At 47.5% G+C, this 19,069-nt stretch overlaps 1 pseudogene; it reads left to right on the top strand.

The window, feature by feature from the left end:
* Window positions 1-3,100: 3,100 nt before the first annotated feature.
* The window catches only part of LOC149443028 (uncharacterized), a 38,493-nt pseudogene continuing 22,524 nt past the window's right edge, over window positions 3,101-19,069 (top strand).

Below are 19,069 nucleotides of genomic sequence, written 5' to 3'. Positions count from 1 at the left end.
GGACTGCCATCTGATCTGTTTCCTTCCTCTCTTCCTCGGGACTGCCATCTGATCTGTCTCCTTCCTCTCTTCCTCGGGACTGCCATCTGATCTGTCTCCTTCCTCGGGACTGCCATCTGATCTGTTTCCTTCCTCGGGACTGCCATCTGATCTGTTTCCTTCCTCTCTTCCTCGGGACTGCCATCTGATCTGTCTCCTTCCTCTCTTCCTCGGGACTGCCATCTGATCTGTTTCCTTCCTCGGGACTGCCATCTGATCTGTTTCCTTCCTCTCTTCCTCGGGACTGCCATCTGATCTGTCTCCTTCTTCGGGACTGCCATCTGATCTGTTTCCTTCCTCGGGACTGCCATCTGATCTGTCTCCTTCCTCTTCCTCAGGACTGCCATCTGATCTGTCTCCTTCCTCTTCCTTGGACTGCCATCTGATCTGTCTCCTTCCTCCCTTCCTCAGGACTGCCATCTGATCTGTCTCCTTCCTCTTCCTCGGGACTTCCATCTGATCTGTCTCCTTCCTCTCTTCCTCGGGACCGTCATCTGATCTGTCTTCTTCCTCTCTTCCTCGGGACTGCCATCTGATCTGTCTCCTTCCTCTCTTCCTCGGGACTGCCATCTGATCTGTCTCCTTCCTCTCTTCCTCGGGACTGCCATCTGATCTGTCTCCTTCCTCTCTTCCTCGGGACCGTCATCTGATCTGTCTCCTTCCTCTCTTCCTCGGGACCGCCATCTGATCTGTCTCCTTCCTCTCTTCCTCGGGACCGCCATCTGATCTGTCTCCTTCCTCTCTTCCTCGGGACCGCCATCTGATCTGTCTCCTTCCTCTCTTCCTCTGGACCGCCAACTGATCTGTCTCCTTCCTCTCTTCCTCGGGACCGCCATCTGATCTGTCTCCTTCCTCTCTGCCTCGGGACTGCCATCTGATCTGTCTCCTTCCTCTCTTCCTCCTACAGCCCCTCCCTCCTCCTCCCATACTGTACTATCCGGACTCTGTATCTCCACTGCTTGTTCTACGGGAGGCTGTAGTGGTCTATCTGTTCTCAAAGATTTGAGGAAATCATCATCCTCTGTCTTTGGTAATGCTGGATATATTTGTGTAGAAGTTGGCGGGGCAGATGCTGGGGGTTAAAGAGTGGAGATTAAAATTCCTTGGCTCCAGAGTGTAACCAGTCATTCTGAGCCAGTGAACACCCGCAGATTTCATGTATTTATAGTCCCAGCTCGGGCAAGTTGAAAGATGTCTTATCTCCTAAACACAGTCCCCTTATCATGTCCATATGAATCTTATCATTAGACCCATCTCTAGGAAAGGGACCACTGCTTTTCATATCCAGGGACCATTCTGCAATACTGTCTGTGAAAGGAACCACATAGTAATCGTCCCATGGTGATACTCTGATCACATATTCTTTACAAGTTAGCCTAGACCATTCCGGATTCTCTTGTCTTTCTTTCTTTTTCTCAGCAATATCACTTAACACTTTATGCGGAAGCCTTGGAATTTTTGGCAGAGATCCCTTACTTTGGATCTTTCCCATAGTGGAAGCAAAACAGCTGTTAGACAAAGCAATAAATGATTACAATATCAGTACTTATTCCCTGAAGCGGAGAGGTTGTCATGTCAGCAAAGCCTTCTCCACAGTTCAGGAGTTTAACACCTAAAAGTACAAATCCTTGTAATAAACCTGTTCTGAAGAAACACAAATACTACATAGCAGTTCCATAACACACAGCAAATAGGCACTTCTACTTCTAAAATGGCAGAAATAACCGAGGACTCCTGTGAATTCACAATACATCTGCCGAGGCAATTTTTCCCCAGAGGCTTCCAAAACCTCTGAATTTCCTTTGAGGACCCACCTCATAGACTCTCCGTGAGATCCAACAATCTCACATGGAAACTTTGGCTGCTGTCCCGGGGTCTTTAAAGGGGATTTGATCCGGCAAAACTAAGACAAAATAGCTCAGCTTACCTGACCAGCCTCACCTTTAATCCCGACTTCTGACACCAGATTGCAAGGATTCAACCTATGTCTGTAGCCCTTTAAATGTCTTCGGTAATTTCTGCCCTCTGATCTCAGGAGGAATAAAACTCCGGACACCAAAGTGTGCAAACTAAATCTCTGAACGTTTAATGCGTGCGAGCAGGTTTTACAAATGCAGAATGACCAACGAAGTATTGTAATGACCAATAATATATTGTAATGACCAATGATATATTGTAATGACCAATGAAATATTGTAATGACCAACGAAATATTGTAATGACCAATAATATATTGTAATGACCAATGAAATATTGTAATGACCAATGAAATATTGTAATGACCAATAATATATTGTAATGACCGACGATGTATTGTAATGAACGATGATATATTGTAATGACCAACAAAATATTGTAATGACCAACGATACATTATAATGACCAACGATATATTGTAATGACCAATAAAATATTTTAATGACCAACGATATATTGTAATGACCAACGATATATTGTAATGACCAACGATATATTGTAATGACCAATGATATATTGCAATCTTATCAAGAAATATAACGACCACAAATGACTGAAGACCACCATATAAGGCAGTTCCATCTACAGAATGGGAACTGAATTCATGAAGCAAAGAGTTGTCACAAGTGACATATAAACACCAAACTAACTTGTTCCCACATCTACAATGGAGGCATTAAACACAATGGATGCCAGTTAATAAGACATTTTTCCTTACAGGGGGAATTGTACCGTCCTGACATTTGGGGGTATTTGTACCATCCTGACATTTGGAGGGATCTGTCCTGTTCTGACATTTGGGGGTATTTGTACTGTCCTGACATTTGGGGGATATCTGTACTGTCCTGACATTTGGGGGATATCTGTACTGTCCTGACATTTGGGGGTATTTGTACTGTCCTGACATTTGGGGGATATCTGTCCCGTCCTGACATTTGGGGTATTTGTACCGTCCTGACATTTGGAGGGATCTGTCCTGACATTTGGGGGTATTTGTACCGTCCTGACATTTGGGGGGATTTGAACCAATCAGCTCCTGTCTAGTAATCCTCTTTGTCTTTGTATTTTAGTCCATGGCCGGGAGATGAGGAAAACCTCCGAGGATTGTCTCACTTTGTCTCCAGACTGGAAAGTAGAAGATGAGGACATCACACAGTATAGTCCAGGAGAAAACCCGGCTCCCTCCAATGTCCATCCGGCACCACCCAGTGTAGATGGACCATCGGATTCCTCGTATCCTGAGGAACCTCAGACTGCGCGGGTCCAGGTCAGCGTTACAACAGGGAAAAAGTTCTCCTGTCTGGAGTGCGGGAAATGTTTCCATCATGAATACCGTCTTAATATGCATATAAGATCTCACACAGGAGAGAAGCCATATTCCTGTCCTGAGTGTGGGAAATGTTTTTCAGTGAAGTCCAGTCTTTACAGACATCAGAGATCTCACACAGGGGAGAAGCCATATTCCTATTCTGAGTGCGGAAAATGTTTTCCAGAGAAGTCCAGTCTGCACAAACATCAGAAATCTCTCAAGGGGGAGAAGCCATTTTCCTGTCCTGAGTGCGGGAAATGTTTTTCAGTGAAGTCTCATCTTTCCAGGCATCAGACATGTCACACAGGGGAGAAGCCGTATTCTTGTCCTGAGTGTGGGAAATGTTTTTCACAAAAGTCCAGTCTGCACAAACATCAGAGATCTCACACAGGGGAGAAGCCGTATTCTTGTCCTGAGTGTGGGAAATGTTTTTCACAGAAGTCCAGTCTGCACAAACATCAGATGTCTCACACGGGGGAGAAGCCATTTTCCTGTCCTGAGTGCGGGAAATGTTTTTCACTGAAGTCCCATCTTTCGAGGCATCAGACATCTCACATGGGGGAGAAGCCGTATTCTTGTTCTGAGTGCGGGAAATGTTTTTCATTGAAGTCCTATCTTTACAGACACCAGAAATTTCACACAGGAGAGAAGCCGTATTCCTGTTCTGAGTGCGGGAAATGTTTTTCAGAGAAGTCCAGTCTGCACAAGCATCAGAGATCTCACACGGGGGAAAAACCATATTCTTGTCCTGATTGCGGGAAATGTTTTTCACAGAAGTCCAGTGTGCACAAACATCAGAGATCTCATACGGGGGAGAAGCCGTATTCTTGTCCTGAGTGTGGGAAATGTTTTTCACAGATGTCTCATCTTCACAAACATCAGAGATCTCACACAGGGGAGAAGCCGTATTCTTGTCCTGAGTGCAGGAAATTTTTTTCAGAGAAGTCAAGTCTTTACAGCCATCATAGATCTCACACAGGGGAGAAGCCGTATTCCTGTCTTGAGTGCGGGAATTGTTTTTCACAAAAGTCCAGTCTTCACACACATCAGAGACTGCACACGGGGGAGAAGCCGTATTCCTGTCCTGAGTGCGGGAAATGTTTTTCACAGAAGTCCTATCTTTACACACATCAGAGATTGCACACAGGGAAAACGTCACTTTTCTGTTCTGAGTGCTGGAAATGTTTTGTAAATCAGGCAGATCTTGTCAAGCATCAAAGATCTCACAAAAGGGAAAAGCTGTATTCCCGTCCAGAGTGTGGGAAAAGTTTTTCAGAAAAGTCCAATCTTTACAAACATCAGAGATCTCACATGGGGGAGAAGCCACTTTCCTGTCCTGAGTGAGGGAAATGTTCCTCACTGAAGTTCTGTCTTCCTGTACATCAGGGGTCCCACACAACCATGGAGGTGTATTAGTGCCTTGATTGCGGGAAATGTCTTCTAGATGAATGTTGCTGGACATCCCAGCTCTCATGTGGGGAAGAAGCACACCCTGATATACACCTCAGATATACTCCATGGCTGATCTTCATCATGGAAGAAACCGTTCATAAGGAGATCAGAGGTCCCCAAAGACATGGATGAAGTGTGGGACCAGGTTGGCTATTGATATCAGCAGAAGAATAAAAATGGAGTCCTGCCCTGTGATTGGCTGAGTACATTTTGTGGTGGGAGATTTCACAAACACTTGGAGGTCTATGGAGAACAATGTTGGATGGATGTGACCGGCATTCTCCAGCAGGGAGGAGTTTTGGGTGTATTTTATTTCTTATGATCATTGGCTCCATCTAGTGGCCATAACATCATATTGGGCTAATTTTACTGATGGAGATATTTCAGAAAAATCACCTCATTGTGGCCACTAGATGGAGCCGGCGATCATAGGAAATCACTGTGTTACTTAACATACAGCAGGATGTTGTCACAGCTGGAGGAATGATTGTCTCATTGGTCCAATGAATGTTCTATAAATACAGCCCTTGGTTTCCTTCATCAGACACGCCCCCATACTAATCGCTGAGGTCACACTCCCGCACTCTGAGGTCACGCTCCCGCACCCTGAGGTCACGCTCCCGCACCCTGAGGTCACACTCCCGCACCCTGAGGTCACACTCCCGCACCCTGAGGTCACACTCCCGCACCCTGAGGTCACACTCCCGCACTCTGAGGTCACACTCCCGCACTCTGATGTCATACTCCCACACCCTGAGGTCACACTCTGAGGTCATACTCCCGCACTCTGAGGTCATACTCCCGCACCCTGAGGTCACACTCTGAGGTCACACTCCCACACTCTGAGGTCATACTCCCGCACCCTGAGGTCATACTCCCGCACCCTGAGGTCATACTCCCGCACCCTGAGGTCATACTCCCGCACTCTGAGGTCATACTCCCGCACCCTGAGGTCACACTCTGAGGTCACACTCCCGCACCCTGAGGTCACACTCTGAGATCACACTCCCGTACCCTGAGGTCACACTCCCGCACTCTGAGACAGATAAAACTTTATTTTGGTGGTATTTATTCAACGCTGGAATTTTTATTTTTTGCTATATAAATTAAAATGTCCAAAAATTTGGAAAATAAAATGTTTTTCTTATAAAATTTTGCAAATAAATAATCTTTCTTCATAAATCGGCCAAAATGTATTCAGATATCTTTTTAGTAAAAAAAAAACAAATTAGTTTATAACCAAAAATTATAATTTTTCAAAAAAAATTTTTACATTTTTATTTTTTTTTTATATTATTATTTATGGGTTTTTTTACACCCATAAAGGCTGTAACAGCAATAATTTCACCTTCTCTCTGGCTGCATTCTTGCAGCCATTGAGAAATACTGTGAGAGCTGTGATTGGTCACAGCTTGTCACATGGTACAAGTCTGTTGGGAATAGCCCTGTACCATGTGACCTCGGTGATCATTCACAGATTTCACTAGTTGTAAACAATGATATCAGGAAGTGACATCTTGCTTACTATTGTTCATGTGATCACTTGTCTTCAGTTCACTGATCTTCCTAGTGAATGGCTGTGCAGGGAGGGGGATGTCAGGACAAGTCTGATGATTGGAGGAGAGCAGACTGAGCTCCCAGCAGTTAGAGAACTGACCACGCTGAGCTCTCATGCCTAGTGTGGTCAGTTTTAATAGGAAATCAGAGGGACTGTCAGGATCACCGGGGATCAAATATAAATAGGAGCTAATAGACGTCCCTGACTGTAAGCCCAGCACCCTATGATGATGTGCATTACACGAAACGTGTCAGAGGGGATATAGTTTCTGGACGTCTGACCACCAAGGGCTCTATTTATAGAACGTCTGACCATCACTCAGCTGGTCCAGTCTGGGGACAGATCACGCAGGCACAGGGAGAACATGCAAACTTCAGGCAGGTATGGCAGTGGTTGGGATTCAAACCAACAACGCCAGTTCTTCTAGGAGGAAGTGCTAACAATTTATATGTTTCTATAAAGGTGATCCCTCCAAGCCCACATTAACCCTCTCACTGCCAGAGCTGTTTCTGCATTATTTTGCACACATGGGAAATGCAGATTTTAGGCCTGAAGATGAGATAAACCCCCAAACATCTATTAGCAGAGGCCCTGGAAAATAAAGTTTTGGTAATTTTCGGGGAATTCCGGATCATCATATACTAAGCAGGATTTGGATCCCGGTGGAGAACTTTCACCCCAAGAAAAAATGAGGGTGAGGTCAGCAGAGGAGCCCATAGTAAAGGAGGAAACTCTGAAATGTTTTCTTCAGAAGGTCGGAGTTTACTGGACAAGTGAATGTAAAATACACCATCAACGCGTTTCATGGCTTCAAAGTGTCACTTCATCAGGACAGGTGTAAGAAGACGATATAAAAATAGGGAATGAAGTAACAGTCCAGTATATGGTATTATAAAGACCCGAGTCACATACAATTCATGGACAGGACTGAGATTTATAGCATTCAGGATTTGTATGATGTTAGACAAGGTGAAGAGATATATGGAGAGGATGATCAATACATGGAGAAATCAATCTATTCTATCATAGAAGGGAATCAATAGATCAATCAATGACATCAACCAATCAATAAGATCCATTTCATGGGATAGATTTATCATTCTGTGCACTGGTTATGTTGGAGGATCAAACCGTGATCACTGGATATTGGAAACATTCCTATTGATCTGATGATTGCTGGCATGGATTCCTGATTGATTATTGCTGGGAATAAAGTCCAATAAACACGCAGATTTGATGGGATTATTGATAGAAAAATCTCTTCATATTTCATGGAATAAATATGTGTAGAATAGTTTGGATTTGATGGAATAAATCTCTATAAAAAGACTTTGTGGGGTTTGTTGGTTCTTTTCTATTCCTCTCTAGGTCTGGATTTCAGGAAGAAGAAACAATTCCTCCAATTTCTAGTGGATGGTGAGGAGGGGAGAGATTTGGGGGAGTTTTGTACATACAGGAGGTAATAGAGGGAATCCGGCTAGTAATTGATGAGAGGAGATTTCACTGGAGAGTTCCATTGGAGAGAATTCAGGGCTGGGGGCACTGCTGGGGCCTGGAGGGTTCTGATTGGACCACCAGTACACGTGTTGTATTAATCCGGGGGTGTGCACTGCTGGGGCCTGGAGGGTTCTGATTGGACCATCAATACATGTGTTATATTAATCTGGGGGTGTGCCCTGCTGGGGCCTGGAGGGTTCTGATTGGACCACCAGTACACGTGTTGTAATAATCTGGGGTGTGCACTGCTGGGGCCTGGAGGGTTCTGATTGGACCACCAGTACATGTGTCGTATTAATCTGGGGGTGTGCACTGCTGGGGCCTGGAGGGTTCTGATTGGACCACCAGTAGACGTGTCATATAAATCTGGGGGTGTGCACTGCTGGGGTCTGCAGGGTTCTGATTGGCTGATTGGACCACCAGTACATGTGTCATATTAATCGGGGGTGTTTGTTTATCATTGTAATGATTCTGGAAAGATGCCCTCCAGATGTACACATGGGGGGTGTCCCGGGGGGGTTACAATGTAGAGGGCGGAGAGAGAATACTGTACAGTGTGTAATAATATATTTGGAAAGCTGCCCCTATATAGGATGGTGTAAAATCTAGTTGCAGAGCGCCCCCTACATACAATGGTGTCATAGGGAGTCCTCCTCCTGATCCTGTTCTGGTGACACCCCAAATCTCAGGATTTTATATTACTTTCGGTAATAATTGTAAACAGGACAAATAGAGAGGCTGAATCTCCCTAAAGGAGGCCGAGGCAGCAATAGAAACCAACAGGAGGTCTCATCCCTCTCCACTCTCCAGAAAATCAATGCCTTTAGTTCTTCTGTAAAACAACCCAGTGAAGGGATGGGGGGGGAATATGTTTGTCTTTTCCAGAAGGTTGGATGCAGAATACTTTCATGTCCAGCATACTAAATGGGTCCAATACTGGGATCATCTGAGAAAATGTGTTCTGTATTCCTGGGAGGGAGGCACCTATGGGTTGGTGTTTGTAGAAAATGAACACAGTGAGGACAATGGCAAGTGCTGAATGGCAGAGGTGACTGCATGGAGTCTGTAGTGCCAGAAACCTACTCAAATGTATTCTGCTCCCATCCTCTCCATGGTCCTTCCCCACCCCATCCTTTCCCTCCCCAAACTCTCTAAGCTCAATTGCCTACAATTTCTCTAAGTTCCCTTCACTCTCCATCCTCTCTAGGCTTCTTCCCCTCCCCATCCTCTCTAGGCTCCTTCCCCTCCCCATCTTCTCTAGGCTCCTTCCCCTCCCCATCCTCTCTAGGCTTTTTCCCCTCCCCATCCTCTCTAGGCTTCTTCCCCTCCCCATCCTCTCTAGGCTCCTTCTCCTCCCCATCCTCTCTAGGCTTCTTCCCCTCCCCATCCTCTCTAGGCTCCTTCCCCTCCCCATCTTCTCTAGGCTCCTTCCCCTCCCCATCCTCTCTAGGCTTTTTCCCCTCCCCATCCTCTCTTGTCTCCTTCCCCTCCCCATCCTCTCTTGGCTTCTTCCCCTCCCCATCCTCTCTAGGTTTCTTCCACTCCTCATCCTCATTAGGCTCATTCCCCTCTCCATGCTGTCTAGGCTTCTTCCCCACTCCATCCTCTATAGGCTTCTCCTTCCCATCCTCTATAGGCTCCTCCTTCCCATCCTCTCTATGCTCCTTCTCACTATCCTCTTTAGGCTCCTTCCCATCCTCTCTAGGCTTCTTCCTTTCTAGGCTCCTTCCCCTACTGATCCTCTCTAGGCTCCGTCCTCTTTCCCATCCTCTCTAGGTTCCTTCCCCTCCCCATCCTCTCTAGGCTCCTTCCCCTCCCCATCCTCTCTAGGCTCCTTCCCCTCCCCATCCTCTCTAGGCTTCTTCTCCTCCTCATCCTCTCTAGGTTCCTTCCCCTCCCCATCCTCTCTAGGCTCCCATTCCCCCTAGGTTCCATTCCCTCCCAATCCTTTCTAGACTCCTTCCCCTCCCCATCTTCTATAGGCTCCTTCCCCTCCCCATTCTCTCTAGGCTCCATTCCCTCCCCATCCTCTCTAGGCTCTTTCCCCTCCCCATCCTCTCTAGGCTCCTTCCCCTCCCCATCCTCTCTAGGCTCCTTCCCCTCCCCATCCTCTCTAGGCTCCTTCCCCTCCCCATCCTCTCTAGGCTCCATTCCCTCCCAATCCTTTCTAGGTTCCTTCCTCTCCTCATCTTATCTAGACTCCTTCTCCTCCCCATCCTCTCTAACCTCCCTGGCGGTCTGATTATTTCAGATTTTTGGTGCTGAAAGCGGTACCATTATTTTGCATGGAAATATGTAGTTTTTTTATTGTAGAGGGTAATTTTTAGGAATAACTCACTGAAATCTGTCTGAACAAGAGTCTAGTAAACATCCCGGGGAGGATAAAACTTGAAACACGAAATCATAAATTATAATTTAATAAATACTCCTAAAAAATAATAATATAATAATAATAATAAATGTAATTCAATAATATAATCAAACCAAAAACACTGATATTGGAAATATAGCGCCAAGTTCGCACATCGCTGAGCAAAGTCGCAGAATCGTTTTCAGTGTCTGATGAGGAATTTCCCCCACGAATCATTATCACTCAATTCTGCAAGTGGTTCTGATTTACTATCGCTGTTCTCTAGCCGGTCTAAAGCCGCTTTTGACATAAAGGGACGCTTTTTGGACGCCATGGACGTTTCTGTTTCCAGGCAGAAAGAACAGTAAAAATGCAGGCAGGGCGCCGGACAAAGCACTCGGGACAAAATGTATGTGAAATGGTTTGATACAGGAATGTTTTACTATGTAATATTTGTTTGCAAAAAAATGACATTTTTTTTAATTTGCCGCCGGTTCCGGCACCCGTACGTCCTGACGTCACAGTGACAGGAACACAGAAGCCGGCATCGGCAGGAGGAGATGGCCGGGGATGCTGAAGGGGACACATCGCGGGAGCGAAGGACAAGGTAAGCGCTGCAGCGACTCCCTGAACAACACCACATGGTAAGCCGCAGTGTAGCTCAGGGTTACCTCTCTTGATACTGAAATTTTACCCCGAGCTACACTCAGGAATACCGCTGGGGAGGCTAGGCTTCTTTCACTCCTCATCCTCGTTAGGCTCCTTCCCCTTCCCATCCTTTCTAGGCTTCTTCCCCTCCCCATCCTTTCTATGCTTCTTCCCCATCCTCTATACTTTCCTTCCCTTCCTTTTCCACCCTTCTCTCCAATTCTCCTTAGGTTTCTACCCCCCTCCCATCCTCTCTAGGCTCCTTCTCCTCCCATCCTCTCTAGGCTCCTTCTCCCCCCCATTCTCTATAGGCTCCTTCTCCTCCCCATCCTCTCTAGGCTCCTTCCCCTCCCCATCCTCTCTTGGCTCCATCCCTTCCCCATCCTCTCTAGGCTCCATCCCCTCCCCATCCTCTCTAAGCTCCCTTCCCTCTCTAGGCTCCTTCTCCTCCTCATCCTCTCTAGGCTTCTTCACCTCTCCATCCTTTCTAGGCTTCTTCACCTCCCCTTCCTCTCTAGGTTCCTCCTGCTCCCCATCCTCTCAAGGTTCCTACTGCTCTCTATCTTCTCTTGGCTCCTTCTGCTTCCCATCCAAGTGCTGTTTTCTAATACATTGTCTTCCCGCTGCATAGTGGAAGTGTAGAGGTATGCCGTGTAGTCATCTGTGGATAATTAGGTCTGCAAAGAGGTCTAGTGTGTCCGGTGTGCTGTGGGCTGAAGATGCTCACATGACTCAGTGGATGAAACACGTTGACATCACAACATCATGACGCCCGCATCCCCGGCATCCAGGCCTCTCCACACAGCCTCACCACCTGGCCGCATTGCTCTGGACACACTAGACCTCTTTGCAGACCTCCTCATCCACAGATGACTACACGGCGTGCCTCTACACTTCCACTATGCAGCGGGAGGACAATGCATTAGCAAACGGCACTTGGATGGGTGAGCGGACTCTGTTTTTTGGACTACGGCACTAATACACTGCGGGAGTCCCCATTCATGGAAATTGCTTGGCTGAGCTCCACCTGTCTGATGTCCTTGTTCCTATCGCTGGCACACAGGGCTCTATCAGTCTCATATTTCTGCTCACCCACTGCCTACTGCACTATCTATCCTGTCATTATAACCCGCCATCCATATACTGGCAACACTGCTATTACCACAATTATCCGTGGATGACTACGTGGATTACCCCCTATGGGATCTATATGGGTCTGCCATGTATGTATATGACCTCACTGGGGATTGAGGGACTCTCCTGTGCTGAAAGTGAATGGTGACCGCTGCCTCCTTTGACTCTACAAGTGCCCCGTTCCGTCATCTCTTTACATCCATCTACTGGCTGTCTTTGTGCCAAGTGTGAGATAGCAGCGTGTGGCTTTATCTGATATCTCAGTGACTATCATCTACATATGAGGATACCTGAGGATTGTCCTCCATGACACCACCAGGGTCTATTATACATGTATGTGACCCCCATGAGGACTGATCGGGTCTGCCTCTACTATCAAGGAGCTTGATTCTGTCCGTCCCTTCATCACCTTCCATTGACTACAATGTCCACATTATCTATCCATTCTATTCTATTTCATGTTGTGTCAGTAATAAAAGTCACGGAGGGTTGGGAACCCTGCAAGGGGGGCAGAGATATGTGACTGCCTAGTCCAGCCTTTCTCAGCCAGGGTTCCTCCAAAGGGTTCTAGGGCTTCCTTGTCACTTCATTGGGCTGTATATGGAAGTGTCACCGACCAGCCGTTTCTGGATACACAGCTTTGTCATCATTGCATACACACAGGATTTTGTTTTTCATTCAATACATTTTTATTATAATTTCACTTTCAACAGGATTACAAAAAAAAAATCAGGAAATAGTAAAGGCAGAAATCCGATTGGTCAGGATGATCCCTTGTCTGGAATGTGGGGGCGGAGTCATTATTATTGGTGTACATTACAATAACGTTGCTGGGAGGTCTATTCATTTCTCTGCTCCATACTTCCCGTCTTTATAGAAACGTCTCCTGACATTTGGGGGTCTATTCATAGAATGTGCAGAACCATTCACCTGGTGAAAGTGCATGTCCATTCCTTAGCAGATCCGAAGAGGTAAGTGTGCATGGATGGGGTGTAGGTCAGTCCTTACCCTAGATGAAATCTCTCATACAGACACAATGGGACTCATGGGACTTTATAAAGAGGAACTCCAGAAAAACATCAATAAAGATCTTCCAATGTTTTCTTCCCAATCAGCGTAGAAATCATACAACCCTCCCAGCAGGTGTACAAGGCCATGAAATCTCTCACAAAGTCCATCAATGGACAATTCCTGGACAACAATCACCGTGGGACAGAATTCTGAGCACCATAAGGAGGATCCAGCAGCGTCATCCATCTCCACGCGTTTCGTGGTGCAGCGCTCACTTCTTCAGGAGAAATGATTCCTGCTGATCAGAGTATACACCAATAATAAAACAAATGGCGGCAGGACCATCACTGGCTGGATGGAAAGTGGAGCAGGAAAGTGGCATCAGGTAAGTCTTCCCAGGAGTTCTGTGCTGGGCCAGCTCCCTTGTTTATGGCAGCTGGTGGACATGCTGGTGCTCGGGCCTAAGACACTTCCTGCCTACCATGGTAAGCCAGCCCCCCTCTGTGTTCTCACTGGATGCCCCTGGGTCTGCCCCTCCCCTTATGTGTACGCAGATTGCACAGAACACATTGGAAGATTTGATTGATGTGATTTTCTGGTGTTCCTCTTTATAAAGTCACATGACCATTCTGTCTGTATGAGAGATTTTATCTCCTGTCCATTCCTTCTCTGTGAATGGGGCTAAAACACCGATGTCATTAGGAGATTTGCTGAGCTGGGGGAATGTTTTCCATCATTACAGAGCATTTCACACTCCATTTATATTCTTCTCCTGATCTCAATGGCCAACCCGGTCCCACACTTCATCCATGTCTTTGGGGACCTCTGATCTCCTTATGGACTGTTTCTTCCATGATGATGATCAGCCATGGAGTATATCTGAGGTGTATATCAGGGTGTGCTTCTTCCCCACATGAGAGCTGAGATGTCCATCAACATTCATCTAGAAGACATTTCCCGCACTCAAGGTACTAATACACCTCTAGGGTTGTGTGGGACCCCTGATGTACAGGAAGACAGGACTTCAGTGAGGAACATTTCCCTCACTCAGGACAGGAAAGTTGCTTTTACCCCGTGTGAGATCTCTGATGGATGGAAAGATTGGACTTCTGTGAAAAACATTTTCCGCACTCAGGACAAGGATATGGTTTTTCCCCTGTGTGAGATCTCTGATGTATGTAAAGATTAGACATATGTGAAAAACATTTCCCGCACTCAAGACAGGAATACCGCTTCTCTCCCGTGTGAGATCTCTGATGTTTGTAAAGGTTGTACTTCACTGAAAAACATTTCCCGCACTCAGGACAGCAATATGGCTTCTTACCCGTGTGAGATCTCTGATGTATGCAAAGACTGGACTTCCATGAAAAACGCTTCCCACACTCATGACAAGAATATGGCTTCTCCCCCGTATGAGATCTCTGATGTGAAACAAGCTCTGATTTTTGAAAAAAACTTTTCCCACAATCAGAACAGGAAAATGGCTTCTCCCCTGTGTGCAGTCTTTGATGTGTGCTAAGGTGAACCTTCTGTGAAAATGTTTTTCCGCACTCAGGACAGGAATATGGTTTCTCAGCTGTGTGAAGCCTCTGATGTTTTTTAAGATTAAACTTTTTTGAAAAACATTTCCCGCACTCAATACAGGAATACGGCTTCTCCCCCGTGTGAGATCTCTGATGTGTGTAAAGATTGGACTTCACTGAAAAACATTTCCCACACTCAGGACAGGAATACGGCTTCTCCCCTGTGTGAGATCTTTGATGCCTATTAAGATAGGATTTACAACGGAAACATTTCCCACACTCAGTACAGGAGAAGCTCTTCCCTGTTGGAAGGCCGGCCCGGTCCCGCACAGTCTGAGGTTCCTCAGGATACGAGGAATCCGATGGTCCAGCTACACTGGGTGGTGCCGGATGGACATTGGAGGGAGCCGGGTTTTCTCCTGGACTATACTGTGTGATGTCCTCATCTTCTACTTTCCAGTCTGGAGACAAAGTGAGACAATCCTCGGAGGTTTTCCTCATCTCCCGGCCATGGACTAAAATACAAAGACAAAGAGGATTACTAGACAGGAGCTGATTGGTTCCCCCAAACCAGGACTCCGCCCACATCAGGCAGCTTGGTCTCTGAGGAGCTTACAATTCCACCCTCAAGGGAACTAGGAAATGGCTCCTCTGATCTCCTACCAGGTCATTTCTTTATTCATGGACCTTAGTCAGAGACTGAGGAAACAACCAGAACTGTCTTTTATAGGAGGGACAGTGATGAGGGGATTATAGGACGAGGGTCCCCACCCCGTCAATCACTCATCGTCATCTTCCCAACACAAGAAGTACTGCACTTCCTTATTTAGTCCATGACTTAGTCATGAAGAACAGCGGGGCTGAGCCCCACCAGAGGTCAGAGAGTGAGGATGGGGGGAGAACAACCAAGATGAAGACTGGACTGATCCTGAAGACCACCATCATTGGGGTATTGACTCCTCCCTCATTATCACTTTCTGTTTAAGGGTCCAAAGTGGGAGGATGTTATCACATTATTATCACCATGTAAAAGTCTGTGCTCCAATCACATCATCCGATATAAAACGTCCAGCTGGTAGGAAATGGGTGTAACAAAGGAGAATCCATATTATGTGTACATATAGCAGTGGGGGGAGAGCAGAAGTCAGGAGTATGTAATGTACAACATAGAGTATATAGTGCAGGGGTCAGGACTATGGAATGTACAACATAGAGTGTATAGTGCAGGGGTCAGGAGTGTATAATGTACAACATAGAGTATATAGTGCAGGGGTCAGGAGTGTATAATGTACAACATAGAGTATATAGTGCAGGGGTCAGGAGTATGTAATGTACAACAGAGTATATAGTGCAGGGGTCAGGAGTACGTAATGTACAACAGAATATATAGTGCAGGGGTCAGGAGTATGTAATGTACAACATAGAGTATATAGTGCAGGGGTCAGGAGTATGTAATGTACAACATAGAGTATATAGTGCAGGGGTCAGGAGGATGTAATGTACAACATAGAGTATATAGTGCAGGGGTCAGGAGTATGTAATGTACAACATAGAGTATATAGTGCAGGGGTCAGGAGTATGTAATGTACAACATAGAGTATATAGTGCAGGGGTCAGGAGTATGTAATGTACAACATGGAGTATATAGTGCAGGGGTCAGGAGGATGTAATGTACAATATAAATTATACAGTGTAATGGTCAGGACTCATAATATTGGTATTCAGTAATCAGTGGAAGCTTAAATGTTTACTGTAGACAAGTTGCAGAGATCCCACACCGCTGCCTCCCATCTCCTGAGACTGCACTCAGTGACTTGGGTCTGAGACACTACAGACATATCCCTCCACCCGGCACAGCCAGCAGACCACAGAGCAAGGAACCCTGGGAGAAATATTCTGTCAGAAATATAACTAGATCTGGGCATGGGGAAGGACACCCAAGACACACACCCCAGGTGCCTAGGTCTAGTATCGCTTGTGCTGAAAAACATTTTTCTGCCAGCTGATCCCCAGAACCTCCATAAATCCAGTCTAGATACATAAATTGTGTCTGCAGCACAGAGAAGGAAGATTATCCGAGAGAAATCCAGGAATACAGGACGGGGAACACAGCTCAGGAAAGTGACCAGGGGATTACAGGCTGATATCACCCAGTCCCCGCCCTACTCTGGTGTTAAGGTCCTACCTTTTCCCAGAGGTTATATTACTCCATGTGCTGGCATCCATCTTGGATTTCTGCTGAGCATGGTGGGAAGCTTTTATGCCTTCAGGTCTCTGAGGTCCATCCCCCAGAGGGGTGTGGCTGAGCACATATAAGCCTGTGATCCGCACATGCTCTTTGCACTTGTGTCTTGTGTCTTTGTCTTGCTATAGCTCTGTGTATACTCTCGTGACTCTTCTGGTATCTGACTCAGCTTGTGACTAAGACCATTCTCTGTGTTTTCCTTCGATCTGACCTTCCGGTACTGAACCCGGCCCGTGACCTGTGATTCTCTGTCTACTGTTCTGTACCGTTTTGTCCCGTTGTTGTCGACCCGGCCTGCCTGACTACATGCCATTGGCGGCGGCCATTACTGCAGCCGGGGTGTCTCGGGGGCCGCGACTTTGTTCCTGGCTGCATCAAGTCCATCCCCACCATCAGGGGCCCTGGTGAAGGTCAGCCTGGGACTTAGACTCCGCGCCCTGAGGGACTTCGGTCTGTTGGTGGTGGTTGTCGCCAGCCAGTGCGTTACCCTGCCACTAGGCCTACCTGTCCGTTCCACAGCCCTGCCCTGACATTACACAAGTGCCATGAATCCCGACGGTGCAGGTACGCCTTCGCTTCCAATGTTGGTCGCCAGACTGGATCAACAGGATCTCCTGTTGGATCAGTTCGCTCAGGCGTTGCAAACTCTGCTTGCACGCACCTTACTCCTGGTGCTATTAGGCCGGTTGTCACTCCGGTGGTCGCTCCCGCTGCTGTTCCGCTTGTTGCGCCTACCGCCACGGCTGCTGCGGTGCCCAGAGGTATGACTGGTTCAGCCCCTCTTCCACAGCGCTTTGGGGGTGAGCCGAGTAGGTGTCGTGGGTTCCTCAACCAGGTTGGGATTTACTTCGAATTAATACCCCACGCTTTTCCGACTGAGAGGTCAAAGGTGGGTTTCCTAATATCGCTACTCTCAGACAAGGCCTTGGCCTGGGCAAATCCCTTATGGGAGAGGAATGACCCGGTGATTCATGAGTTTTCCGGTTTTGTCGATGCCTTCCGTAGGGTATTCGACGTACCGGCTCGCTCCACCTCGGCTGCCAAGCTGCTCATGTCTATGCATCAGGGGTCACGGACCGTTGCCGAGTACGCCATAGAGTTTCGTACCCTGGTGGCAGAGGTGGGTTGGAACAATGAGGCTCTGGTGGCTGCGTTTTCTCAGGGTCTTTCTGATGCATTGAAGGATGAGATCGCAGCCAAGGAATTGCCTGTGGAGCTGGAGGCACTAATTTCCTTCCTGATCCTGATTGATACCAGGCTCAGGGAGAGGCCTTCACTCAAGGAACGCCTGTGGAGGCCTTCCAATCGACTGGCACCTGTTTTCTGTCCCACCCGTTCCTCCCTCTCCTCCCATGCCTCCTGGGGATAGATTGTCTGGTGGTGAGCCCATGCAGCTGGGGTTTGCTCGCCTTTCCGAGGGAGAGCGGGCCACTCGGCGTCGGGAGAGTCGCTGCCTGTACTGTGGACTTGGTGGGCACTTTCAGCAGTCCTGTCCGGTCCGTCTGGGAAACGCTCGCACCTGAGATCCTGTCGGGGACAGATCTTGGGTGGAGTCTCCTCGTCCCCGGCGTTCCGCAGAGATAAACCACTGATCACCGTTGTCCTCTCTTGGGCGGAGGGCTCGGTGATGGCCCCGGCGTTGGTACATTCTGGGGCCGGCGGGTTGTTTATGGACAGCTCATTTGCTGCCCAGCACTCCATTCCCCTGCAGGCTCGAGTTACCCCATTGGTTCTCGAGGCGATAGATGGCAGGCCCCTGCAACCACCGCAGGTTACCCACGAGACCATGCCAGTTGAAGTAGCGATTGGGGCTGTTCACAGGGAGTTGGCCTGTTTCCAGGTGATTTCTTCTCCGCACTATTCGGTGGTTTTGGGGTATCCCTGGCTCCAGACGCACAATCCAACCTTTAATTGGCGAACGGCCGAGATTCTCTCGTGGTCTCCACAGTGTGGGCCGGGTGCATCCGTGGGCTGGTTAAGGTGTTGTGTGCCTCCTCGGACTCTGCATTGCCCACCGATTATGGGGAGTACCAGGACGTGTTTGATAAGGTACGCGCTGGTGCCACTCCTCTGCGTGGCAGGGTGTATCCTCTCTCAGTTGCGGAGAATAAGGCCATGGAGGAGTACGTTGCGGATGCGCTTTCCCGGGGGCACATTTGTAAGTCTACTTCCCCAGCAGGAGCGGGCTTTTTCTTTGTAAAGAAGAAAGGTGGTGAAATGAGGCCTTGCATCGATTATAGGGGTCTCAATCGAATCACCACTAAGAATGCCTACCCGATTCCCTTGATTACTGAGTTGTTCGACCGTCTTAAGGGAGCAACAGTCT

Source organism: Staurois parvus, unplaced genomic scaffold (assembly GCF_062004578.1).
Source record: "Staurois parvus isolate SC_StPar_1 unplaced genomic scaffold, SC_StPar_1.0 ptg000879l, whole genome shotgun sequence".
NCBI classification, from domain to species: Eukaryota; Metazoa; Chordata; class Amphibia; order Anura; family Ranidae; genus Staurois; species Staurois parvus.
This window is presented reverse-complemented; position numbering and strand designations above follow the sequence as displayed.